The 27977-nt window shown below is 45.8% G+C and overlaps 2 pseudogenes; both read right to left on the reverse strand.

Annotated features, from left to right (window-relative positions):
* Window positions 1–23864, reverse strand: part of LOC124665205 — a 46320-nt pseudogene extending 22456 nt beyond the window's left edge.
* Window positions 23865–24308: 444 nt separating this feature from the next.
* Window positions 24309–24847, reverse strand: LOC124665215 (annotated as a pseudogene).
* Between the last annotated feature and the right edge of the window lie 3130 nt (window positions 24848–27977).

Below are 27977 nucleotides of genomic sequence, written 5' to 3' on the forward strand. Positions count from 1 at the left end.
CTCTCGCTCCATGGACCGTAAAAAACGGAGTCTCCCGTGTCGCCGTATTTGGTGTTGTTCTGATACTCCATAACACACTCGCGCAGCTCCTTCCGGCCAAGTATGTCGAGCTTTTTCCAGTGGTCCTAACAAGCGTTTCTTGATACCATTGCAGATTATACCATTGGCTTTCTCGACTTGGCCGTTTGTTTGCGGATGCACAACTGACGCGAAGTGCAATTTGATGCCCACTTCTGTACAGTATGCCTTGAATTCCTTGGATGTGAAGTTACTGCCATTGTCCGTGACGATGCTATGAGGTACTCCAAATCGAAAAACAATGCTCTTCACGAATTTTATTGCTGACGCTGCATCTGGTGAATTTATCGGCTTTGCTTCTATCCACTTGGTGAATTTGTCGATAGCGACGAGCATATACTCGTATCCTCCTGGCGAGGCCTTGTGTAACTTTCCCACCATATCGAGGCCCCATTGAGCAAAGGGCCAAGACAATGGTATTGGCATCAGCTCCGCTGCCGGAGAGTGAGGTTTTGCGGCAAATCACTGGCACGCGTCGCAAGTTCGCACTATTTCCTTCGCGTCCTCAATTGCTGTCAACCAGTAAAACCCTGCTCTGAAAACCTTGGCCGCGATAGCTCGGCTGCTTGCGTGATGACCGCATACTCCTTCGTGTACTTCCTTCAGAATTACCCTTCCTTCTTCGGGTGTAACGCATCTTTGTAACACACCCGAAATACTTCGTTTGTACAACTCTCCTTTGACCACAGTGAAGGCTTTGGAACGTCTAATAACTCGCCCTGCTTCAACTGGATCGTCGGGTATTGTTTTCCTTAGGATGTATGATAGGTACGCCTGCATCCATGGGATTTGCACCATCAGTACTAGATCCTCTTCCTCTTCTTCTTCCAGTGTTTCTTGCACAGCCCCCGAGGATTTTTCATCCATCTCCTTCTTTTTTGATTTCTTCGGCTTTGTGGATCTCTCTGTTATCTCCTCCCAGAACACGCCCGGAGGAATCGCAAGACACTGCGATCCGATGTTTGCAAGAACATCGGCTTCATCATTGCTTAGCCTGCTGATGTGGTTTACCTCGCATCCATCAAACAGTTTCTCCAGCTCGTTATACATTTCCTTGTACGCCACCATGCTATCATTGACTGCATCACATTGGTTCATGACTTGTTGGGCCACCAATTGTGAGTCGCCAAAGATTTTTAGTCGAGTTGCACCACAAGCCTTCGCCACCTTCATCCCATGTATAAGAGCTTCGTATTCTGCCTCGTTGTTAGACGCATTTGGGAACGTCATCCGTAAGACATACTTTAATTTGTCGCCTTCAGGAGATATTAGTATCACGCCTGCTCCAGCTCCTTCTAACCTTTTGGATCCATCGAAGTTCATAGTCCAGGTTCTCGATAAATCTGGGGTCCCGTATTTTGCAGCTCCATCCACTCGCGATGAAATCTGGTAGAATTTGCGACTTTATTGCTTTTCTTTTTTCATACGTGATGTCCCGAGGAGAAAGTTCTATTCCCCAAAGGGAGACACGACCTGTAGCTTCTGGATTGTTTAGTATATTGGATAGAGGCACCTCGTTGACCACTGTTATCGGATGCGCCGAAAAATAGTGCCGCAATTTTCTTGCGGTTGTAAACACTCCGTATGCTAGTTTCTGGTACTACGGGTACCGCTGTTTTGAAGGCGATAAAACTTCACTGATGAAGTATACCGGTCTCTGCACTCCATGGAGTTTTCCTTCTTCTTCTCTTTCGACAACTAGCGCCGTGCTAACCACCTGGGATGTAGCCGCAATGTATAACAGGAGGGGTTCCTTCTCTTTTGGCGCCACCAAGATTGGTGGTGTCGAAATTGTGCGTTTAAGATCCTCGAAGGCTCTATCTGCCTCTTCGTTCCATTGGAACTTCTCTCCTTGTTTGATTAAGGCGTAGAACGGTAGCGCCTTTTCTCCCAGCCTGGCGACAAATCTGCTTAAAGCTGCGACTCGTCCAGTTAACTGCTGTATTTCTTTCAACTTTGTTGGCTTTCTCATTGTTACGATAGCTTGGATTTTTTCAGGATTGGCTTCAATCCCTCTTGCTGAGACTAGGAACCCAAGAAGTTCTCCTGCAGGGACGCCGAAAGAACACTTCGTCGGATTTAGCTTGAGACAAAACTTGTCGAGGTTGTCGAAGGTTTCCTTCAAGTCCTCGATTAACGTTGCCCCCTTTTTTGATGTTATGACGACATCGTCAATGTATACTTGTACGTTTTTCCCAATCTGTGTTGCTAAGCACTTCTGCATCATCCGCTGATATGTTGCTTCCGTGTTTTTTAGACCAAAAGGCATTGTTCTATAACAAAACACGCCGTAAGGTGTAATGAACGCTGTTTTAACCTCATCCTGTTCTTTAAATCTAATCTGGTTATAACCAGAGTATGCATCCAGGAAGAAAAGACGTTCACATCCTGCCGTGGAGTCGATAATTTGATCGATCCTCGGGAGGGGAAAATGATCCTTTGGATAGTGTTTGTTGAGACACGTAAAGTCGACACACATGCGAAGGACTTTAGTGTTTTTCTTCGGGACCAGCACTGGGTTTGCTACCCATGTGGCCTCTGTATGCAGCTCTTTAATGAAACCAGCTTCTCTTAGTCAATCAATTTCTGACAGCATAGCTTTACGGTTTGGCTCCGAAAACGCCTCGCAGGTTGCTTGATTGGTCTCGCTATTGGATCCAAGTTTAGGTGGTGCTCGGCAAGTTCCCTGGGTACTCCTGGCATGTTAGCTGGACACCATGCGAAGATTTTCCAGTGCTCACGGAGGAACTCGACGAGCGCGCTTTCCTATGCGAGGTCCATGTTTGTCGCGATGGACGTTGTTTTCTTCGGATCTGTCGGGTGGATCTGCACCTCCTTGGAATCTTTCGTCGTGTTAAAGGCTGGTTTCTTGTTAAATCTCCCTACATCTGGCAGCACATCATAATCAGTCGTGAGCCTTGACGCCGCGTACTCTGCTTGCATCCCGAAAGTTTCTGACGGTCGATGAAAATCCTTGTCACATTTATCGGCTAGCGCGAAGCTTCCTTTGACTGTGATTGGTCCCTTAGGTCCAGGTAACCTCCATAGCAGATACGTGTAATGTGGTACCGCCATAAACCTCGCATATGCTGGTCGCCCCAACAAGGCGTGATATTGCGACGGGAAATCCACAACTTCAAACTCCAACCTTTCTATCCTGTAATTTTCTCGGGTCCCAAACTGAACGTCGAGATTAATCCTTCCCAACGGATAACTCGGCTTCTCTCGGTGTGATTCCATGGAAACGCGTGTCGCTTGGTTTTAGATTTGCCAGTGGATATGTTCATCTTCCTCAATGTATCTGCATACATAAGGTTTAGACTGCTGCCTCCGTCTATGAAAACTCGAGATACGTCGAATCCTGCGATCACCGCTGGTAAGATAAGTGCTGATTGCCCTGGTCGAGGAACTTGCTGCGGGTGATCTGCAATTGTGAAGCCGATGTCCTGTCCCGACCAATTTAAGTACTCTATCGTTGGTGGAGGCATCTTCTCTGCCATGAACACTTGCCGCGAGATTACCTTCTGAGCCCTGTTAGATGGCCTAGCTTTCTGAATCATCGAAACCGCACCGTTGGAGTTAGGATCCACATATGGAGGTGGGTGTGGTGCTGCCGCTATTCTGAGCTGGTGTCGATTTTCGTCCGTGACCACGGGAGGAGGTGGTAGGTGGATCTCACTCCTAGGCCCTTGGGGGTTTCTATTTGCTGCTTGAGCATTGGCTATCCCTGCTACTCGCAGCATTGCTTGAAAATTACGGCAGTCCTTCTGCAGATGTCCTGACTGCCTTCTTCCATTGTTGTCGAGATAAAAATGCATCTGGCATGGCCCGTTCATCATATCTTCGGGAGTTACGAAAGGTCTCTGAAACCTTGACCCGCTATTTTGCCTGTTATTTCGAGAATCATCTCTGTTGTCGCCTCGCTGCTCATTACTTCTTTGATATTCATCTCTATTGTTTCCTCCGTTGTTTCCCCGAAAACCAGCCGATATTTGGCCAGGAGCATCGTAACTCGAGAATTGCCGAGGAAATCGCCTTCTATTTTGAAAGTTTCGGCTACGGTCCTCCTCTGGTGACCTGGGTCGCTTATTGTGAACAACATCCTCTCCGTCTGCCCACCTGTTTGCTATCTCCATCAATGCTGACACTGTCCTTGGGTTAGTTCTCCCCAAGTCTTCGACAAAATCTCCTCGCCGAATTCCTGCCACAAACGCATCTATTGCTCTCTCGTCAGATATATTCTCTGCCGAGTTTTTGATGATGTTCCACCTTTGGATGTACTTTCTCATCGATTCATCATGTTTTTGTCGACACGATCTCAACTCTTCTAGTGATGCCGGTTTTTTGCAGGTTGATCGGAAGTTTTTGACGAACACGTCCTCAAAACTGTCCCAGCTGTCGATGGATCCTGGAGGAAGCTTCTTTATCCAGGATCTTGCGGCTCCGCTCAGGTGTATTTGAATACTCTGCATGGCTGTTGCCCTGGTGCCACCTATCAATTTCACCATCTCTAGGTAATCGACTAGCCAGTCCTCAGGATCTTGCAGGCCATCGAATTTTTTGAAACTATCGGGTAACTTGAATCCTGACGGGACTCGAGTTTTTCGAACCCGTCGTGTAAAACACGGGAGGCCGCACATATCTTCTTCAGCAAGTTCTGGTGACTGCCGATGTTCTCTTCTCTCTTGTCGCGCTCTGTCCACCCTAGCTTGAGTCGCTGTATCTCTAACTCCACTTGCTCTCGGTGGATCTTGCACTGCTGCAGTAGGTCTCGGACTATTTTGCCTTGCAGTTCCTTCGGGAGGTGTAGCTGCGAACGCTGCTCCCATGGCTCCACATCCTGCCATGGCCATGTTATACAACGCTTCTCTTGGATCTCCGGGAGGTGGCCTAGACGCTAGGATGAAAGCTTGTGTTGCCATGTATCCTGCTTCCGGTGTTTTGGAATAATATTCCCCCTCGTGTCGATTGACATAAAGGACATATCGAGGTTTTGGATTAAAGTCTCTCTTTCTGCTTCAGGTATGTTTTGCAGCCGAGATCTTGCTCTCCTACGAGCTTCTCTATGACTATCTCCCGAAGTTCCTGACTGTCGACTTAACTCCGCTCTTCGCCTGCTTGATGCGGAAGCTGCCTCCCTTCTTCTGTTCAGAGCAGCTATCTGTTTTTTCCAATTCTCTTCCTGCTCTGGCAAGCCTATACTGGTATGCTTGCAATTCTTCCGCCGTAGCGGTTGTCTCCATTGGTTCTGAACCATCCATAGCTCTCGCGGCTCTATCCCATGCTGCTTGTGGAAGTTCAACTCTGACACGTGGTGTAGGCCCGACATATTTAGTGCCCAAACCTCGCCTTAGGTCAGAGGGATCGACATATGGATTTCCCAATTCGTCGAAGGCCTCTGATGTCTCCTCGTGATCGCGACTTGTTTCTCCAATGGCATAAACCTGATGATATTTTGAATTTTGAACCTTGCTGGGTTTGGTGACACCATCATATAGATTGGTGAAGACCTTGCCCACAGTAGTGGATCTGTCGATGAAGTTGAAGCTGTCGATGCTACTCGAGTCATCGCTTATATCGGAGTCCGCGGATGACTCGAAGGGTATGTCGCTGAAGATCTTGGCGAGTTTTTCACTTGCCCTGGTGCTGATGAAGCGTGGCGACGAAATTTCTCCGTCGCTTGATTCTGTTGATGATGTTGAGTCCGAAATATCGGGATCGAACACCAATGATCCCGACGAGATTGGAATTTTGAGACGATATGATCCTTCCTTCTCGACGCGGAAGTGGAACTTTCCAAACGTCATCTCCATGGGCTCCTCCAGATACGCATATGCATCCAAACGGGAGGGCGGGTGAGGAACAAAATCAACGAGACCAGTTTCGATCTGTTTACCTCTGTCCATGATGTTGCTTGCTACCGACGAAGTCGACGATCTTGAACGTGCCATCGAGATCAGCTCCTTGTCGCCTCTAGATCCCACAGACGGCGCCAATTGACAAAGTATCAACTTGTCAATGCCTACGAATTGCAGACTAGGGTTTCGTTGGATGTAGAGGGCAAGTAGATCTCGAAGGTTTCAGCCAAAAAGTACTCGACGAATATGAAACTAGGGTTGTGTTGACAGTAAATTCGATGATTTCTTTGTCCCTCGACTCCCCCTTATATAGGAGGTGGAGCCGAGGGATTCGTGATACACAAGTTTACAGAGTCCGGGAAGGTTTCTAACTCCTCCCGTAATATTACAAGTGTTCTATCCTAATACAACTCTAGCTTTCCTTAACTAGCAAGTTGGGCTTCCGAATTCTCCTTATCCTTCGGGTCGTGGGCCTTCAATAAACCCCGGGTACCATCTTCGGCAGGTCCATTGGGGATGCCTATGTCAATACGTTAACTAAATTTAAACCAATGTAACGACTACGACTTTATTGGAATTTAACTAGATACGTTAACTAAATTTAAACTAAATAACGACTTTGACTAGTTCTTCCGCGCATCCGCTGCTGCCTCCTGGCTGCCGCCTCTTGCCGCAGTAGCTGCTGCAGCTCCTCCTCACGACGATGCTTATGCAGCTCCTGGAGACTCTGCCTCTCAAATGCTTCTATGGTAGCCACTAGCGCCGCCTCCTCCCACTCCTGTATCTCCGCGAGCTGCGGGTCCACCTCATCCGCTGCTGCCCTCCTGGCTGCCGCCTCCTGCTGCAGCTGCTGTTGAAGCTCCTCCCACTCCTCTATCTCTGCGAGCTACGGGTCCACCTCCACCGGCGGCGGGTGCGGCTCTCGGGGCATTGTGAAATGGGCTAGGGTTCGGTGAGTTAAGTGGGAGACGGGGACGTAGGAGCTATTTATAGAGGCCTGTAGGCGGGAAACTTTCCCGCGCGGCGTCTTGGCGGGAAACTTTCCCGCGCGACGTCTTGGTGGGAAACATGCGTCCTTATCCCGGTTGCACCCCCCCAGCCGGGACTAAAGGACACATGCGTCCTTATCCCACCGACAACTTTAGTCCCGGTTACACATGCATCCTTATCCCACCGACAGAAAATGAAAATGGCAAATTTTTTAATTGAAAATTGGACTAGAGGTTACACATTTTGATAGAACATAGAAGATCGAACATAGTCTAAAAAACATTGAAAATACAATTAAAATAGATAAACAACTAGTCTAGTCTACTCGTCATCGGAGGTTGTCTCGGTCCAAATGTCATTCCACTGAGGGTCGTTGTCAGGCCAAGTTGTATTCGGGTTGTCGAGCTCGAACTCGGCGACGGCCCAACGGTGGCTCCTGTCGGACCTGCGTTGTGCCGTGAGGTCAGCAAAGAATGCGTCGGTGTCGTCGACGTCGCTGGGGAACTGCGCCCTCCACTGGCGCATCAACTCCTCGTCATGCTCGGCGATGGCGATCCGGCGCTGCACCTGGCGGTGGCGGCGACGGTCCTCGTCGTCGACGAGGCACAGCGCTGGCGCAAGGAACTCCGCCCCCTCTAGCGATTCAACATCTGGGAAGTTCATGTTGCGTCGTGGCCGCCGAAATCGCCACGCGGCCGCATCGTAAGAGCGCGCCGCTAGCTCCGGCGTGTTGTACGTGCCGAGGGTGAGGCGGAAACCGCCGGTGCGCATCTGGGCGTAGAACCTACCGTTCGGACACGCACGGATGCCGCGGAAACCGGACGACCGGCGGCGGCGCGGCGGCATCCCGGAGACGAATGAGCGGAGGCGGCGGCGACACGTGGCGGGGGAAGTGGCAAGGCGGTTGGTTGGTTGCGTGGAGGTGAAGTTTCCGTGGCGGTTGGTTGCGCGTGCACGCGGAGCTTTATAGCGCGCACGCAGCGCTTTATAGCGCGCACGCGAAGCAACACGGTAAGTTTGGCACTCCGGATACCGCAATGGCAACGCGTGGCGCGGGAAAGCGGCGGGGCGTGGCACGTGGAAGCGGCGGTGACACGTGGCGCGGGGAAGCGGCGGGGCGTAGCACGTGGAAGCGGCGGCGACACGTGGCGCGGGGCGTGGCACGTGGAAGTGGCGGCGTGGCGTCGTGGCGGAAAAATTTCCCGCGCGGCGTCTTGGCGGGAAACTTACCCACCATGTGTTATTTTTTGATTTGAAATAAGGCGGGAAACAAAATTATTTGAAAAAGTCACTTTATATTCAAATTCATATTCATAAGTTATTCATATTCATATTCATAAGTTATTCAAATTCATATTCAGAAGGAATGTAAATATTTAAATGTCCATAATGAATAAATTATACTTTTATTACATAGAGATTTCTTTTCTGAACATTTTGATATATCATATGTTATTTTTTGATCTGAAATAAGGCGGGAAACGAAAATTATTTGAAAGGGCACATCTAAATTGGCCTTCAGTCCTGGTTCGTACCACAAATCGGGACCAAAGGGTAATTTCAAGCGGGGAGTGAACTGCCTGAAAAAGGCCTTTGGTCCCGGTGCATGCCACCAACCGGGACCAAAGTGGTCTCCCCTATAACTGCTCCCTTCGTCTCCGCGCGGAGATCAATCGCGCTGAGGAAACTATCGAGACGCCACCAGGCTGCCGCACCTTTGGTCGCCGCCGCCGCCGCGCACGCCACCGCCACCACCACCGCCGCCGTGCGCCGCCGCCCTCCGCGCGTGTCGCCGACCGCCCGCGCCGCCTCTCCTCCTCACATCCGCGCCTCCGTCCGTGCGTCGCCGCCGTCCGCCGCGTCGCCTCCACCGCGCACGCCGACCGCCGCGTCGTCGCCCTCCGCCACGCGTCACCGCCCTCCTCCACGCCGGCCGGTAAGCCCCCCTCTCCATCTCCTCCGGCGGGCCGCCGGCCGGCATGCATGTGTGTATTTTTTTGTTAGATTAATTAGTGTAGTGAAATTAGTAGTATTGCCAAATTAGTTAGAAAAATAGTTAGAAATATTTTTTTGTTAGATTAGTGTAGTGAAATTAGTAGTAGTGAAAAATAGTTAGAAAAATAGTTAGTGTAGTGAAAATTATATGTTAGTGAAATTTATAAAAAAATATATGTTAGTGAAATTTATATGTTAGAAATATTTGTATGTTAGAAAAAAGTAATATTTGTTAGATAAATTTTATTAGTTAGAAATATTTGTTAGTAAAAAAGTAGTGAAATTATATGTTACAAATATTTGTTAGATAAAAAAATTATTATTAATATTTAGTTACTAAATATTAGTAGTGGTATTAGTTAGAAATATTTACTTACTAAATATTAGTAGTATGTATATATAGTTATTTTATTTAGCACAATATTATGTTAGTACATTTATGATTTAGTTTCGTAGCTACGATGCCGTGCCAGCCGCATCGTGGAGGGTCCGTTATGGACCAGATGCTGTTGATGGGGGAGTTCCGGGAGTGGGCTCCGCCGGGGTGGCACTAGAAATCTGGAAGTGTTATCTTCTAGGGCACGCAGGTGCGGAATCCAGGTCCCGTCGTTGACCCGGATATTCTCTGGTGGAGGTCGCGTGGGCCACAGTCGTTTCAGAGGGAGCCGGCCCCATAGGAGGTGGTAGCTCAGCGCATTAGAGAGGAGGACGAGCATGTTCGCCGTTATATGTATGCGTTAGACACCATGTATAGGACTGGATGGTCAGTTATGCAGGGATCTCACACTAGCTATGATCCTGTTATTGTTCCGTGGCTTTGGCTGTTCAGCCGGCGCGGCCGGTCGGCGCCGTTGAGAGGTTCTAGTAGTGATGTATTAGGGTTAAATAAACATGGACCCGAGCTATGTATGCATGTAACTGCACCATCTGCTTTCAGCAGTACATTATCGATCCTTAATTAATAACTATATATGTAACTCCAATTTCAGTTTTCTTCATTATCCTTAATTAATATCTATATATGTGATCATATGATGGTTCCTATAACTTGCAAGTCGTTGCAGAAAGCATCGAGCGACATAGAGATGAAGACCAAGAAGAATTCATGGCTAACCTCATAGACAACGGTACTCTGGATGATGGCGGCGGCGGTTTTCCGGATGATGGCAGTGACGATGTCACCGCAACTTTTTTCATTGACTCCGGTGAGGGAGCGGAGAATATTGAGCGAAGAGAAGATGGCTCCGATGAGGGAGCGGGGAATATTGACCGAAGAGAAGATGGCTCCGGTGAGAAAGAAGATCATAATGGCTTCGGTGATGGAACCGTAGTTATCACCGAGGTATATAAATTAAGCCGCTGCTGACTAGATGCATTAACTAATTTGTATTGACGATGAATTATTTCTTTTTTAGCCCTTCGGATCGAGCAATTCTTCTGTAAAGTCGAAGCGAGGCCCGACCAAAATGTTGACCGACGGTGTTAGGCGCGACATCACCGAAATCGATCAGAGTGGTAAACCGATTGCTCCCGAGAAGCATGAAAAATTATTTATAAGTTAATGCGGAGTGCTTGTTAGGGACTGCATCCCGATCACCGTTCGAGAATGGCACAAGCCGAAGGGAGAGTCTGATGAACCAGCTGCAGGTCATTATATCGATGATGTAGCCAAACGCAACCTTTTGACCAAGCTCATGGCACATTTCAACCTACCTCCAGAGGAGGATGCCAATAAAAAGGCAAAAATGGAGGAGGCAGTCCATGATTTTGCTTTGAAGAAGATGGCTGAACTATTCAAGCACCACAAGAAAAGATTGCGCGGGCTTATCAAGAAAAAGAAGACTCTAGACTTCAATGCAGGGTATGAGAAGGTAAAAGATCACTGGGCGAATTCGTGAAGTACAAAGACAGAGTCAGAAGAATTTAAGAAAAGGTCGGCAACAAATAAGGCAAATGCTGCGTTGAAGAAATATCACCAAACTATGGGTCCAGGTGGCTACAGGGCTAACCGGCCTAAGTGGCAGGCAGCTGGGGTGGAACTGGTCAATAAAGGGATCCGATTAGGGACACACGGTTGGACCAAATGGTCGAATGAGTGGTTCTACGGGATTGGGGGAAGGTTGCACCCAGAAACAGGGAAGTGTATCTATAATAAAGAACATCTGAAGCACCCCATTCAAGCCCTTGAACAAGCACATAGGAACGTGTAGGAGGGGAGGTTCCACCCCGAAAGAGAGAACGACGAGCTGACACGCGCCCTTGGGAACAAAGAACACGGTGGACGAACACGATGCACAGAAGGCTCCGTTCCGTGGAAGTATGGCTTTCCTGCGGAAAGGAAGAGATTTCTTTATAAAAGCCATGCGAGGAGAAAGGCAAGGGAAACAGACCGCATAGCGTCCTTAGAGAATTCTATGAGCGCCCTTCAAGCCACCATTGACCAAGTAACCCAAGTACTTACATCCCAGACGGCTTAGGGGCGGCATGTAGATGCTGTATTTCTCATGCTATCGTCCCGCTGCAATCTCAACACCAGAAAAGCAGCGTGGCTTCCACTCAGCAGGATAATGATGATGAACAGGTGATCGAGCCTCCTCGCTAGTTGCTACCCCCCCCCGTGGATGATCTCACTGAGAGCCATCCTTGCGAGCTGCATGTTAAATGTGCCAACCTATCCTGCAAGGAGGCGGTCGGCAATCTCTTACCTACAAGAACTTACCATTGTCGTCCGGTCCAAGACGGCTATGTTGTTGTGATGGTGGATGAAGTGATGGTAGATTATGAGCAGTTGATCCTTGAGCAACCTGAGGTGAAGATGGGGAAATCAAAGAACAGGGAGAAGTCCTTAGAACCACCGTTCAATGGCGGAAGGAGAACATTGTGTTTCCAGGTTCGAAGCCAAGCAGGCCACCTCCATCTTGTTCTCCGCCTCCTCCGCCACCTCCGCCGCCTGCGTAGTCTCCTCCGCGTGATGATTCTCCTCTGAGCGATGATGATTCTCCTCCGCATGAGAATACTCCGCCGCCTCCTCCTCGTCAGGAGACTCCGCCAAGTATGCAACCTCCTAAGCAAAAGAGGAAGCTAAGTACCGCGGCACCTCCTAAAGCTCCGAAGAGATCATCAGCTCCGAAGAGGTCCAAGACTCCAGATTTGTTACCATATGAGAAGACTGATGAGCAAACCGATGAAGTCGTAGCCTCCGAGGTGAAGGTGTTTCTTGTGCCGAAGAAGCCTCCGCCAAAGGTGTATATAGCACCGAATACAATGAAGCACTTTGCCGAGACGAGACAAAAGAAAGCTCAGTTGTCAGGTGATTATGAACGCTCTCTTGGACAGTCCTATAGAGCGAGAAAAGCGAAAAAAACTGCTCAGCTCGGACAACAGGAAAATCAGTCCTTACCCCCCTTCGTCGTGCAGTCCTATGATGATCCAGAGATGGCATCGATGATCGAGCGGGCTGCTAGTGTTGGAGATATGCCCAAGAGGCAACAATAAATTAGTTATTGTTATATCTTAGTGTTCATGATAAATGTTTACATCCCATGCTATAATTGTATTAACCGAAACATTGATACATGTGTGTTATGTAAACAACAAGGAGTCCCTAGTAAGCCTCTTGTATAACTAGCTTGTTGATTAATGGATGATCATGGTTTCGTGATCATGAACATTGGATGTTATTAATAACAAGGTTATGTCATTAGGTGAATTATATAATGGACATACACCCAAATGAGCGTAGCATAAGATCAAGTCATTAAGTTCAATTTGCTATAAGCTTTTGATACATAGTTGCCTAAGTCCTTCGACCATGTGATCATGTAAATCACTTACACCGGAAGGGTACTTTGATTACATCAAACGCCATTGCGTAAATGGGTGGTTATAAAGATGGGATTAGGTATTCGGAAAGTGTGAGTTGAGGCATATGGATCAATAGTGGGATTTGTCCATCCTGATGACGGATAGATATACTCTGGGCCCTCTCGGTGGAATGTCGTCTGATTAGCTTGCAAGCATATGATTGGATCATAAAAGATGACATACCACGGTACGAGTAAAGAGTACTTGTCGGTAACGAGGTTCAACAAGGTATGGAGATACTAATGATCGAACCTCGGACAAGTCAAATATCGTGTGACAAAGGGAATCGGCATCGTATGTAAAAGGTTCAATCGATCACTAAGTCATCGTTGAATATGTGGGAGCCATTATGGATCTCCAGATCCCGCTATTGGTTATTGCTCGGAGAGGAGTCTCGACCATGTCTGCATAGTTCGCGAACCGTAGGGTGACGCGCTTAAGGTTCGATGTCGCATAAGTAGATTCGGAATATGAGATGGAGACCGAAGTTTGTTCGGAGTCTCGGATGGGATCCAAGACATCACGAGGAGGTCCGGAGAATAAGATTCATATATGGGAAGTCATTTTCAGGGTTACCGGAAAAGTTCAGGATTTTTCGGTATTGTACCGGAGGTTCTAGAAGGTTCCGGAGGGTACCATAGTGGGGCCCACCTATCCCGGACGACCAACATGGACCGGAGGGGGTCGCATAGGCCCACATGGGCCCATGTGGTTGGATGAAGTGGATAAGATCAAATCCCTTGAAAATAGGGACTTAACTTGGGGGGGAAGTTGCCCCCCTTGTTTTGGCCGACCCTAGGGCTTGGAGGAGGGGCCAAGGCAGCCCCCCACGCCTATATAAGAGGGAGGGGAGGGCTGGGGCGCAGCACATCATCCCCCCAAGCCCTAGCCGCCCCTCTCTCCCTCCTCCTTCTTCCTGCGCAGGCTTGGCGAAGCCCTGCAGGAATTTCTCCTCCACCTCCACCACCACGCCGTCGTGCTGCTGGGATTCCGAGGGGATCTACCACACCTCCGCTGCCCGCTGGAACAGGGAGAGGACGGGCTTCATCGACACCATACGCACGACCGAGTACGAAAGTGCTGCCGGATTGCAGCACATGATGATCGACTACATCAACAACGAGATCTAATCTCGTAGGCTTTGGAAATCTTCGAGGGTTAGTCTCACATACATCTCGTTGCTTCGATCTTCATAGATAATATCTTGGCTTTTCCTAGATTGGATCTTGGTTTTGTTCTTGTTCACGGTAGAAATTTTTTGTTTTCTATGCAACGAACCCATAAGTGGTATCAGAGCCATTTCTATGCATAGATCTGTTGCACGAGTAGAACACAATGGTTTTGTGGGCGTTGATGCTTTTGTTGCTTTAGTTTGTGTACTTTGCATCTTGCGGGATGGTGGGATGAAGCGGCCCGGGCTAACTTTACATGACCGCGTCTCATGAGACTTGCTCCACGCTTGACATGCAACTTGTATTGCATAAGTGGCTTTGCGGGTGTCTGTCTCTCCCACCATAGTGAAGATTCCAATTTGCACTTTCTATTGTCAACACTAGTATCACCGTTGTGGTTCATGTTCGTAGGTAGATTGGATCTTACTCGAAAACCTAAACCACGTAAAATATGCAAACCAAATTAGAGGCGTGTAACTTGTTTTTGCAGGGTTTGGTGATGTGATATGGCCATGTGATGATGATTATATTTGATGTATGAGATGTTCATTATTGTAACATGGCAACCGGCAGGAGCCTAATGGTTGTTTTTAATTTTTGTTAAATACCTCGTGTCTATTCATCATGTAATAGCTTTATTTCAAGTAGTTGTTATAGTAGCTATAAGTGATGGACAACCATGAAGCGGCGCCACTGACCTTGACGCCATGCTGGTGATGATGGAGATCATGTCCATGCTTTGGATATGGAGATCAAAAGCACAAGAAGAAAGGCCATATCATATCACACATTATGAATTGCATGTGATGTTAATCCTTTATGCATCTTATCTTGCTTAGATCGCGATGGTAGCATTATAAGATGATCCCTCACATTAATATCAAGATAATAAAGTGTTCTCCCCTCGTATGCACCGTTGCTACAGTTCGTCGTTTTGAAGCATCTCGTGATGATCGGATGTGATAGACTCTACGTTCACATACAACGGGTGTAAGCCATGTTCACACGCGGAAATACTTGGGTTTGCTTGAAGAGCCTAGCATGTACAGACATGGCCTCGGAACAACGGAAACCGAAAGGTTGAACGCGAGTCATATGGATGATATGATCAACATGTTGATGTTCACCATTGAAGCTACATCATCTCACGTGATGATCGGTTTTGGTGTAGTGGATGTGGATCGTGTACCACTTAACAACTATGAGGGATGTTGTATTGAGTGGGAGTTCATTAGTAATTAGATTAAAACATGAACTTATTATCATGAACATAGTCTGAATGGTATTTTGAATTAAATTTGTAGAATTGGCATCCGTTTTCTACCATACGCTAGTCTTGTAATTGAGATAGAAATAATGTTAAGTCTGACAAGTAACTTTACGGGCTGGTACCGTATTGTTAAAGGATCAAGAAATGATTAAGTCCTATTGCAAACTTTTAGTAAACCTCACATTGTTGATTCAAAGAACAATAGTTTCAATTAGTACCTAGAATCATCTTGTCTCCATGAAACTTGAAGTTCAAATCTGTTTGAAAAGTGAGGAGCTGAAAATTTAGTTTTCAGAAATAAGCAAGGTATGAGATATATGTGATATCTAAGACCTTATTGCAAGGTGATAGAATATAATTTGGTGAGACTACATAAACTCATAAGTTTTATGGGAATGTACGAAGGTTGAAGACGCCAGGCGTCCCAATCCTCCAACTATTGGGGCACTAACGATATTCGCATATCCATGAAATGATCGTCCTTAGTATGCACCGTTGCTAAGACTCGTCGTTTCGAAGCATCTCGTGATGATCGGGTGTTATAGATTCTACGTGTGCATACAACGGGTGCAAGCCAGATTTGCACATGCGAATACTGAGGTTAAACTTTACGAGCCTAGCATGTATAGACATGGTCTCGGAAAGTCGTCATGATATGATGGATAAAATTATGAGTGAAATTGTTCATTATATTACAAAGTTACTAATAGTGAAATCTGGAACACTTGTCATATGATGATCAACTTCAAAATAAGAACCTCAAGGTTATTGGTATTTGACCAACAAACCTAGAAGTTATTGAAGGTGAAGTGTTTTCTGAGAATGAGAAAAGCTAAAAGAGAAACTACAAAAGATATTTTGGCAGAAAGAAAGGAAAAGACTAGAAAGTCTAGCTCAGGTGTATATAGATGATATACATGTTATGGATGAATTCCTTGTTTTGTCACATAATGAAATTCTTGGGTATTTGTATCAGATTGGTTGGTATGAGATGTCATACAGTACAACGCAATACAAGAATACGATGGCCTAAGTGACTGATAACGAATATGGTAATAATGCACGTCTGGAACATAATAAAGTGTTATTATGTTTGCCGTTGGCATTCCACCTAGCCCTTAGGATTTATAATAAAGAACTTGATAATTGTTATTTTGCTCTGGTCAAACGAAAACAATGAGTTGTTCAAATTATGACATTACTCCATGTACGATGGATAAGTTATTATAAATCTTAATGGTGAAACACACATACATAACACTGACGCTAAAATGCCATAAGGCAAATGATTTGAATTCCACTTATCTGTGAAACCACCATTTAGGTCATGTTAGAGAGGAACGCATGAAGGAACTCCATGCAAATGGATTTTTGGAGTCATTTGATTTTTGAATCATTTGGCGCTTGCAAATCTTTTCTAAAGAGAATGACTGAAGTACCGTTCATAGGCCAAGAGTTGAACGGGCAACTAAACTTAGTGGAAACATACATGATGATGTAAATGGTTCACTGGGCATAGTTGTGTGCGGGAGATTCTTCTACTTCATGAAAACTTCCAACAATGAATTGAGTATATATATGTGGATATATTCGATAAGGAAGAAGTTTGAAACATTTGAATGGATTCAAATAAATTTCAGCATGAAGTGGAAATCATCGTAATAGAAAAGTCAAATATCTATGATTGGATCATAGTGGAAATATTTGAATTACGGGTTTTTAGCGAACATCTAAGAGAGTTGTGAAGTTGTTCTACAACTCACGTTTCTTGGAGTATCATAGTGATGATAAAGTGTCCGAGAGACGTATCCAAACCTTGTTGGATCAATGATGAGATAAAATAAAATGAAGCCATTATATTTTTGTGGATTATGCTTTAGAGACTACCGCTTTTACACTGAATAGAGCATCATCATGATCCGTTGAAATGACACCATACAAGTTATGGCATGGGCATAAACCCTAATAGTCCTTTCTTAAAATTTTGGTATAAGTAAATGAGTTTACAACCAAAACCGGATGAATGTCTTTGTTGTTTATCCCAAGAGAATGGATTGGGAATTCTTCCCACTATGAAGTAAAAGACAAAAGTGTTTGTTAATGTTACTTGCTTATTTCCAAGAAATTGTTTTCTAGCGAAGTATTTGAGTGGGAGGACAATAGAACTTGATAAGGTTTATGAACCTGAGCATGATGATCAGAGTAGCGCAACATCGGAATTGGTTCCGGAAGCGGCCACGACGATCATGGCTCCCATGACTACAAACTGTTTTAGACATGGAGATCGAAGTACATATTGAACCTTGTAGGTATGATTTACTTTGTGATCAAATAAATGATTTGTGGACAAAGGATTGTTTTTGAACAATAATAAACCAACTACATACAAAGAAGTTATGATGGGCCCTGACTCCGTTAAAATGGCTATGCGCCATGAAATCCAAGATAGGTGAATACTTTTTGAAAGTAAATAGATCTATAAAATTGATGGACTTGGATGGAATATCGTTAAAGAAGCTTGACTTATCGAAAAGTTGTTTACGACAAAGTTCAAAGAGTTGACTACGATAAGATTAGATCTTTCGTGGCAATGCTTATAGTCTATGTGGATTATTCTAGTAATCGCTACATATTTCTTTTATGAGATATGATAGTAGGATGGCAGAAATACATTCCTTACCAGAAGTGTGTATGAAGGATGTATACTAGATACAACCAAGAGTTTTTCTGGTCCGTGGAATACTAGATAGGTATACAAACTTCAATTGGATGAAATGAGTATCGCGGAGTTGAAATCTTCACCGGATGAAATAATCAAAAAGAGTTTTGATTTCATTAGAAACGATGAGGATGCTTGCATTTGCAAGAAATTAAGTGGGAGCGCTGAGACATATTTATAATACTTTATGTAGATGACATATCGTTGATTAAAAATAATGGGATCATGTACTTGATGTGATTAAAAGGTTTCATTGAGAATTAATTTCAATGAAAGGATATGGACTGAAACATATTTAGTGTCAAGATCTATGAAGATAGATTGAAACACATAATAAGTTTAAGTCAAAGTACATAGAATGAAAATTGAAGTAGTTCAATATAAAAATATTAAGAAGGTGTTCTTTTCCATGTGAAGGTTTAACAAGACTTGAGTGTATTTGACACTCGATGAGTAAAAACACATGAGTGATTTTAGATCACGAATAATATGTACAAAGTCAGATGTCCTGTGCTCTAAAGTGTTACGAGCATATACCAGAATGATTCATGTAATGATCATTGGACAACAGTGAGAATATCCCTGAGTGTTTCAGAAGAACCAAGGATATATATAGTTTTATATGGGTAATGATAAACAAATCGCTGTGAAGTGTTGCACCGATATTAGTTTGGTCACATATAAAAATAAAATTTCAATCTCAATTAGGCTAAGTGTTATTTAAAAAGGTAGCACAATGAGCTAGAATATGTCTATGCTAGATTTAGATGAGTTCTAAATATTGTGACAGATTCTACAAACGAAGGCAGAGTATGTTATTGTTTGACAATGACTGAGGATGTTAAGTCGAGGAGTTCTTTGAGAACTTGGTGTAGTTCCGATAGTGTTAGAACTTTGAAGCTATATTGTGTGTGACAATATTAGTGACTTATTTCAGACCGCGGAATTAAGGTTCCACCAGAGGACTAAGCATATATAATTAATGCCGACTCATTTGGAAAATGCGTGATGCGTTGAGACGCAAATGAATTGCAAAATACATACGTTTCTGAGCGTGTCAGATCCGTTGACTAAAACCTCTCCCAGTGAGCAAAACATGATAAGCACCAGAAGGCCAAGGTGTTATATCTTTACAAATGTAAACTAGATTATTGACTCTAGTGCAAGTGGGAGACTGTTGGAGATATGCCCAAGAGGCAATAATAAATTAGTTATTGTTATATCTTAGTGTTCATGATAAATGTTTACATCCCATGCTATAATTGTATTAACCGAAACATTGATACATGTGTGTTATGTAAACAACAAGGAGTCTCTAGTAAGCCTCTTGTATAACTAGCTTGTTGATTAATGGATGATCATGGTTTCGTGATCATGAACATTGGATGTTATTAATAACAAGGTTATGTCATTAGGTGAATGATATAATGGACATACACCCAAATGAGCATAGCATAAGATCAAGTCATTAAGTTCAATTTGTTATAAGCTTTCGATACATAGTTGCCTAAGTCCTTCGACCATGTGGTCATGTAAATCACTTACACCGGAAGGGTACTTTGATTACATCAAACGCCATTGCGTAAATGGGTGGTTATAAAGATGGGATTAAGTATTCGGAAAGTGTGAGTTGAGGCATATGGATCAATAGTGGGATTTGTCCATCCTGATGACGGATAGATATACTCTGGGCCCTCTCGGTGGAATGTCGTCTGATTAGCTTGCAAGCATATGATTGGATCATAAAAGATGACATACCACGACACGAGTAAAGTGTACTTGTCGGTAACGAGGTTGAACAAGGTATGGAGATACTGATGATCGAACCTCGGACAAGTAAAATATCGGGTGACAAAGGGAATCGGCATCATATGCAAAAGGTTCAATCGATCACTAAGTCATCGTTGAATATGTGGGAGCCATTATGGATCTCCAGATCCCGCTATTGGTTATTGCCCGGAGAGGAGTCTCGACCATGTCTGCATAGTTCGCGAACCGTAGGGTGACGCGGTTAAGGTTCGATGTCGCATAAGTAGATTTGGAATATGAGATGGAGACCGAAGTTTGTTCGGAGTCTCGGATGGGATCCAAGACATCACGAGGAGGCCCGAAATGGTCCGGAGAATAAGATTCATATATGGGAAGTCATTTTCAGGGTTATCGGAAAAGTTCAGGGTTTTTCGGTATTGTACCGGAGGTTCTAGAAGGTTCCGGAGGGTACCATAGTGGGGCCCACCTATCCCGGACGACCAACATGGACCGGAGGGGGTCGCATAGGCCCACATGGGCCAGGCACACCAGCCCCCCAAGGCCCATGTGGTTGGATCAAGTGGATAAGATCAAATCCCTTGAAAATAGGGACTTAACTTGGGGGGGGGGGAGTTGCCCCCCTTGTTTTGGCCGACCCTAGGGCTTGGAGGAGGGGCCAAGGCAGCCCCTCCCACGCCTATATAAGAGGGAGGGGAGGGCTGGGGCGCAGCACATCATCCCCCCAAGCCCTAGCCGCCCCTCTCTCCCTCCTCCTTCTTCTTGCGCAGGCTTGGCGAAGCCCTGCAGGAATTTCTCCTCCAGCTCCACCACCACGCCATCGTGCTGCTTGGCCCCTCCTCCAAGCCCTAGGGCTTGGAGGACTGGGGCCAAGGCAGCCCCCACGCCTATATAAGAGGGAGGGGAGGGCTGGGGCGCAGCACATCATCCCCCCAAGCCCTAGCCGCCCCTCTCTCCCTCCTCCTTCTTCCTGCGCAGGCTTGGCGAAGCCCTGCAGGAATTTCTCCTCCACCTCCACCACCACGCCGTCGTGCTGCTGGGATTCCGAGGGGATCTACCACACCTCCGCTGCCCGCTGGAACGGGGAGAGGACGGGCTTCATCGACACCGTACGCACGACCGAGTACGGAAGTGCTGCCGGATTGCAGCACAAGATGATCGACTACATCAACAACGAGATCTAATATCGTAGGCTTTGGAAATCTTCGAGGGTTAGTCTCACATACATCTCGTTGCTTCGATCTTCATAGATAAGATCTTGGCTTTTCCTAGATTGGATCTTGGTTTTGTTCTTGTTCACGGTAGAATTTTTTTGTTTTCTATGCAACGAACCCATCAGCTAGAGGTCATGGAGCAGATGTTCAGTACGAAGATTACTATCCAATGGCTGAAGTCGTAAACAAGTATAGATATGGACATGATCTCGTCAAACCTGGCCAGCTCGCGCGTCTAGGGACTCAGATGCGAAGGTTGCATGAATGGTACCTGCAAGCCTGTCGAAACTCTAATCGCTACCTCACGGTGGCAGTTACCCAAACACCGTTCATGAAGTTACGGTTCGACTGTACGCCAAGGACATAGAGGACAACTTGCTAAGGTTTTTACTGAAGGAAGCAAACAAAGAGGAAATATTCTTTCCTTACAACTTCAAGTGAGTGTTATAATTGTCTTACATACATTTGATGTCGCTTACTCGATGTGAAGTCTAAATAATCCGGCGAGTTATGCGTGTGCAACTTCTACTATATTCTCCTAATCATTAAGCTTAACAAAGGAGTAGTACTTGTCATGTACTCGAAACGTAAAGAACGCGGGGAATGGACGAACATGGCTGTCCTGCTCCAGAGGTAATTTCAATCAATACCGTATCGACATCTTCATATGTTCTCATTCGATGATATCATCAACTAATCAATAACTCATTTAACTCATTTTTTCTTTGCCGGGAAGGGCTTGGAAACGGTTCATCAATACTATTCCGGGTAAATGGAAACCGGAGCTTACATTTAAAGATCACCTTGTAAGTAGTACTATATATATAGCTATGTCCGCGAATCTATTTGATATTTTATTTCAATACCATGCTTGATTATTAGTTTGATCGAACTATTTTTTCGTAAAGTGTTTGAAGCAGGAACCCAGGAATAACTTATGTGGATACTACGTCTGCGAGTTCATTCGCGAGATGACCTGTCACAGGGAGCCGGACGAGGCTATATCTGCCATTCGTGTACGTGAACAATTATTTCGTCAGGAACCCGGGAATAACTTATATTCATCTCCTTTTTTAAATTTAGATGGAACGCCTGCGGGACTCTCTGCTAAAGGAGGATCGCGTACGAGCAATTCAAGAGGAACTTGCGGGATTCTTTCTTACCGAGGCCATAGCTCGAACTGGAGAATACCATCGGGAGTTCGTACTTATGAGTTAGGGATATGAATAGATATGATACCTTTGGTCCCGACTTTATATATTGTAAACATGCATTACTTGTACTGTATTTCATGACGATGTCTATATATACATGACGATGTTTGTGGTTTCTTGAATGATGTATGCATTGCATAATTGAATGAATAATATAAATCCCTGAAACTCTGCCGCGACAGACAAACGGCCAGTTTCTCTGCCGCGTCAGAGAAACGCGGCTCCACCCTAAACCTCTGCCGCAGCAGAGAAACAGCCATTTTCTCTGCCGCGGCAGAGACCCTCCAGTTCCGGTTCGTATCTCGAACCGGGAACAAATGTCCTCCACCACGAGCCCCCTGGCCGCACCACGTGGCCAGGCCTTTGGTCCCAGTGCACATTTGAACCGGAACTAATGGGTTGACACTTTAGTTCCGCCTGTTTGGCCCCGGTTCGAAAACCGGGACTGATGGTCCAAATGGACCGGGTCTGAAGCCCCGTTTTCCACTAGTGAACGTGCATACTTGCATGAACGCGAATGAAGGTGTCAATGGATCGAAACATCGAGTAGATAGAGCACCGCTACCGGCCGACCGACCGACACCACATGATTGTTGTTGCTCCTACGGTCAAGTTAAGCTTGGCACCATCATGTACTTCAGGTCGTTTCCGCCCAATCGCTTGGGCTTTCGTAGGTCCTCTTTGTTGTAAAGGTTTTTTTTCGAAACGGGGGAAATGTCACCCCAGCTTCTGCATCCAAGGGATGCACACGGCTTTTTTTATTAGATTATTCACAACACCTTACAAGAGCAATACAAGAGATCAAACTCGAAGCCACCTCGCTAAACCTACAGAGGGATAAAGGGAGTGACAATTTTCACCAACTCACATCATCTAAAAAACCAAATGCCTTCCCAGGCCGCTCAATAGTAGATGAGAAGCACATCCAGTCAAGCAGACTCTCAGCGCACGCCAACGCACACGCCATAGAAGTTGCTACCGCCGTCTTCCTCGACTCCATCTTCAAGAGAGATCATCGCATTTGACCATGCCGGGCCTGCCATCGATGCCTCCACGGCGCCAGACGACTCCACCATCCTACGCACGTCCATCACACTGCATCCGTCTCGGAGACACCACTGCACCATGCCGCGGCGACTCGACGACGCCGACACAGGAAAACCACACCGCTCCATCTGAGCACCACCACCATCCGTTGTCTGCTCCAAAAACGATACCCCACCAGGTAGAACGGTGTTGCGCGCCGCCATCGTCCGATCCGGGAGACCCGGGTCTAGATTTTCCCCTGGAGCAGCCCAGGCGAAGAACGTAGAATGCAGAGACAATGCCTTCAACAAGGTAACGACGAACAACACCGCCATCATCCGCCATGACCGAAGTCCGGGCTGGCTTTCACCGGCAGCTGCGCCTCGCCATCGGGGGCTAGACGACGGATTGCGAGATCCGCCAAGGCTAGCCACAGAACTAGCCAATCTCCTCCGGCGAAAGAGAAGACCACCACCGCGGTGTCACGGTCAGCAGCACCGGACGCCCGCCACCCGCCACCAGGTTGACGCCGTCTCCGCCATCCAGGGCCGCCGCCCTTGGTACCGTGGTCCCCGACCTGGACGAGGAGCAGCACCCCACCGCCACCCAATCCCGGCGAGGCCGAGGCGAGGAAGGGAGAAGAGTGCCGCGCCGCCAGGTGCTGGGGCCATCCCCCGGCGCGGAGGCGTGCCTCCATACCGCTGCACCAGGGGACCGCGCGCGGATCCCCGCCGCCCCCATCACCAGCCGCGCCAGGCTTCGCCGGCGGCAGCCTCATGGGACGGCGAGGAGGGGGAGGGGGTGGGGAAGGCGGCGGCGGGGAGGGTTAGGGTTTCCGCCCCGAGTCACCCTGGAGGAGACGACCCGAGCGGTTGCACTTCTTATGCCTAGCGGCGATGTAAGACTGGTCGTTTCTGTTGTAAAGGTGATGTCAGATGTTACCACATGACGGAATAACTCGAACCCTGTACCTCATGTGAGGTAAAAGCGTCTACTACCACCGCGCTGCGCGTCGAGACAGTTAAATAAATATACGACACATAATTTACCTATTTTTCGTTGTTTCAATACAAAAAATTCAAAATTTCTCAAAAAAAATTAACCGGTAAGAGCATTTACCAGGGGTGCTCGGGAAACTCGGTTACCGGTCGGTAACCAGATTTCCCGACCGGTAACCAAAACCCTGGTACACGGTATTAATATATAGTAAGTAATTACTAGAACTTCGGTACGTTTGCAGTTGAGGATCCTAGGTCCATCGGCTAGTAGCACCAGGTGCCACCCGATATGGTGCGCAGGTTGCACTCCGCCGGTGTGACGAGCGTGGCGGCGAAGCCCCTCTACACCTCCGTCGGGACCGAGTTGGCCCTCCACCACGCGTCCCCCATCCGCGTGCACGCCGTCCATGAAGACGCGCAGCGCCTCGCACCGGCACCGCCCCGAGACCACCGCCAGCTCCCGGCAGCATCGCTCCTTCACCAGCATGGGGAGGCCGAGCCCGCGGCCGCATGCCCGGCTCAGCACGTAGGGGCGGCAGGTGGCCAGCAGGTTGTGCGGGAAGGTCACCCCCGGCCGGCACTCGTAGTTATCCCCGACCATGTCCACGGCAGCGGAGACGGCGAGGATGGAGAGCAGAATGGAGCCGGAGAGGAGGAAGAGGAAGTGATCATTGGATGCCATTGATTCAACTTGTTGGCCTAATGGACGAGAATAATATGTATGTGGATCAAGAGATGCAAGAGATAAGAAGCCAAAGCTCGCAAGCAATATTCATTTCTTTCTCATCGCCTCCAATTTGGACCTTCTTGCAACTGAATTTGGAAAGATCGGGCAAACTTTGCTTTTGCTTGGACGCATAACATGGAGTTTTCCTTTATGTCTCCTTTTGTAACGTCTTTTGCTGGCCAACATATGTACACCCGTAGTTTGCCTCTTCTTTTACTTAGTACTGGAATATCTTTAGTGGAAATACTTTTGTAAACCCATGTATGGGTGTGGGTGTTTTCTTCACCGTCCATTTATTCCTCGATATTCGTGCCAACCATGGTAGATGAAAATATTCCTTTCTTTCTCTTCTTTTTATCTCAATCTCAAAGCACACCATATTTAGTCACTGCAAGCCATCTTCATTCCCATCTTAAGCCATCTTCATTATTCCCATCTTTAATTATATTGTTTAAGTCACTGCAACACCCTGTTTTTTCCCCTTCAAATAGGTTTACTGAAAGTTAGAAACCAATGACTTGTGGTCCTGCAGTTTTGAAGTATTTCTTACTACCACCACCCTTTTACTTACACTCTCGCAGACTGGCTCTAATCAGATGTACTTTAAGAGCTCTTTTTACTACTTTTGCACTTGCCTAGCTGCATTCATTACTTAACAGTTTGATATTGACTTGTTTTACTCGGTCGACCAAGGTGACAATGGCCAGAGGATGTAATTTGTTAGATACAGGATAAAACATAACTTTGCTCACATGCAGGTAAACGGAAAAAAAAATCTGAATGTCTTTATAGTTTTCAGGATCCAGTAAATGAGTGTTCATGTATTTTCCTTTGTATGTTAAAAAAACTATCCTTTTTTTTGAAATAAACATCAATATATTAAGCAAGCAAGCCGCCTTATTAAAAACCTTCCAGTCCCCTTCGGTACCCTGGTAAGGAAAAGAGTGCGTAAGAAACTTGCTGCTTTGAGTTCAAATATTCGATACAACCTCCAACAGAGTTACATCACGAATAACATCAGCTCTAATAAAATCAGGAGGCCTATCATCCCAAACTAAACTAGTACTAGTTTCATATCCATGCTTCGCTAAATTATGAGCCACCATATTTGCTTCCCAATGACAATGTTGGAAGACCACCAAGTCCATCCTACTGGCTATTTGAAAACTATCCTTTTTTTATTAGACAGTGAAGCTGTTTTGTGACAAATCCAGGTGCTCTCCTTTTTTTGAGAACATGCGCATACCTGTCAGAATTCTAGCTTTCAGATGGACCATAAATTGTAAAGTACCAAATTGCTTTGCTTGCATGCTCTCTTGGCATTCCATTCATTGTTTCACCACATACTATTTTTTAGAAGTATCAGGATCATAATCGACTGGATACTTATATGGAGTAAATGGATGCCGCTGGACACAAAGGTCTAACTGAGGTTTTGATGCATGATCAGGAGTAATCTGCACTATCATGATATTATCTGTTTTTGTTTGTTCACTACAAAAAGATTATGTTAATAGTTTGAAGAAAGGTTTATGATCTAATTTCCATCTCCATGTAAGGATATGGTCCCCCTCTATTATCTTCTATGCTATGATGGTGGATGCCGTCATGCTATGACGGAGAATAACTTCGTTGCACCCTGCCATGTTTATGTTGGCTGATGGTCTAATGCGAACTACCCACTTCGTTATGCTTATATGGTGGGGGGATAATTGAGGTTATTACCAGAACATTGGTTGTTTAGGGCTGTGACCTGCTGAGATTGGGGGCAAATGATCACAAAATCTCAACTGGATCAAGTCAACAGGATTGTCTGAGTTTTTTTGGTACACTTTTATGTGGTAAGTTAATTGAAATGACCTATGTCTGAGCTGTGACCTAGGTCTGAGCTATTCTTCTTTAGTACACAAAATCTAAGTTGTTTGCTTGAAGAATAATAATTAAACCCGCCATTATTTTCTGATTATCCTGAGAGTATTATTGTTAGTGCATGCCAAATGTTAGGTACTTGTTCTCTTGTTATTTTCAAAATTTGTAAGATTTATGTTGAATATAGGGGACTGTTTCACATAGAAAATAATTCCTACTTTAACTCTCAGTTTACAGTTACACCTTTCTACTCTACTTCTCTCAAATTATCTCTTCAGGTCAATACAAGTTGACGTTATTTAGATCTAGGCAAAACTTTTGAATGAACAAACACTGGTTACGGCCTCTTATGCAGTCATCAAACAAACATTTCGAGTCCTTCACACTAGTAGAAAACATGTATTTTGGTCGGAGCTGCCCAGAACATTAGTCCCGGCCGTGTTTGAGACTGGGACTAATGTTGTTACCACTAGTCCCGGTTAATTCCAACAGCTAGGACGCGCACGGGGGTACGGCTACCTCTAGTTTCGGTTTAGACGGGACCTTTAGTCCCGGTTGGAGACACCAACTGAGACTAAAGGGGTTGCGGCGGGGTGCGGAAGGCATAGCCCCTCCAGACTTGGAACAAAATGCCCGTTTTCTACAAGTGTCAGTATACTTGTGCCCCTTAAAGGAGGTTCAAGGTCTCTTCTGCAACATGACATCAATGAAGAAGTCCCTCAGTGCATTTGTACCGCTCATAGGCTAAAAAGTTGCCACATTCCCCAATACATTCTTTAATTTTTTAATATATATGAGTGAAATGCTTCAGTACACTAGTAGACAATGATGTATGTAAACTTATTTGTGCCTCTGAATGCTTTCTTACTTTCTTACAAACTTGGAAATTGTCGTTCCTTTTGTGATGCGAGGAAATATATACCATTACCAGTCTGACCATTACCCCTTGTGTGATATGATTAAGTTCACACAAATTGTACTCAGTTAATGCATCAAAGAAAATCTGTTAATCTAGAAGCATTTATTTCAAATTTTAGTCGATGAATTTTGTACGTACTGCAGCTTTGGTTCCACTTTTGTTGGTGATAGTGTTTGTCTGCGCCGTAAAAGTTGTACGAGTAAGACAACATATTATCGTCAGATCGTGGTTCACACTATGGAAGATGTTAAAATCCACTTGTATTTGAATCCATTCCTTTCAATCTATTCACTCAAT

The sequence above is a fragment of the Lolium rigidum genome, chromosome 1 (genome assembly GCF_022539505.1).
Source record: "Lolium rigidum isolate FL_2022 chromosome 1, APGP_CSIRO_Lrig_0.1, whole genome shotgun sequence".
Classification (NCBI taxonomy): domain Eukaryota; kingdom Viridiplantae; phylum Streptophyta; class Magnoliopsida; order Poales; family Poaceae; genus Lolium; species Lolium rigidum.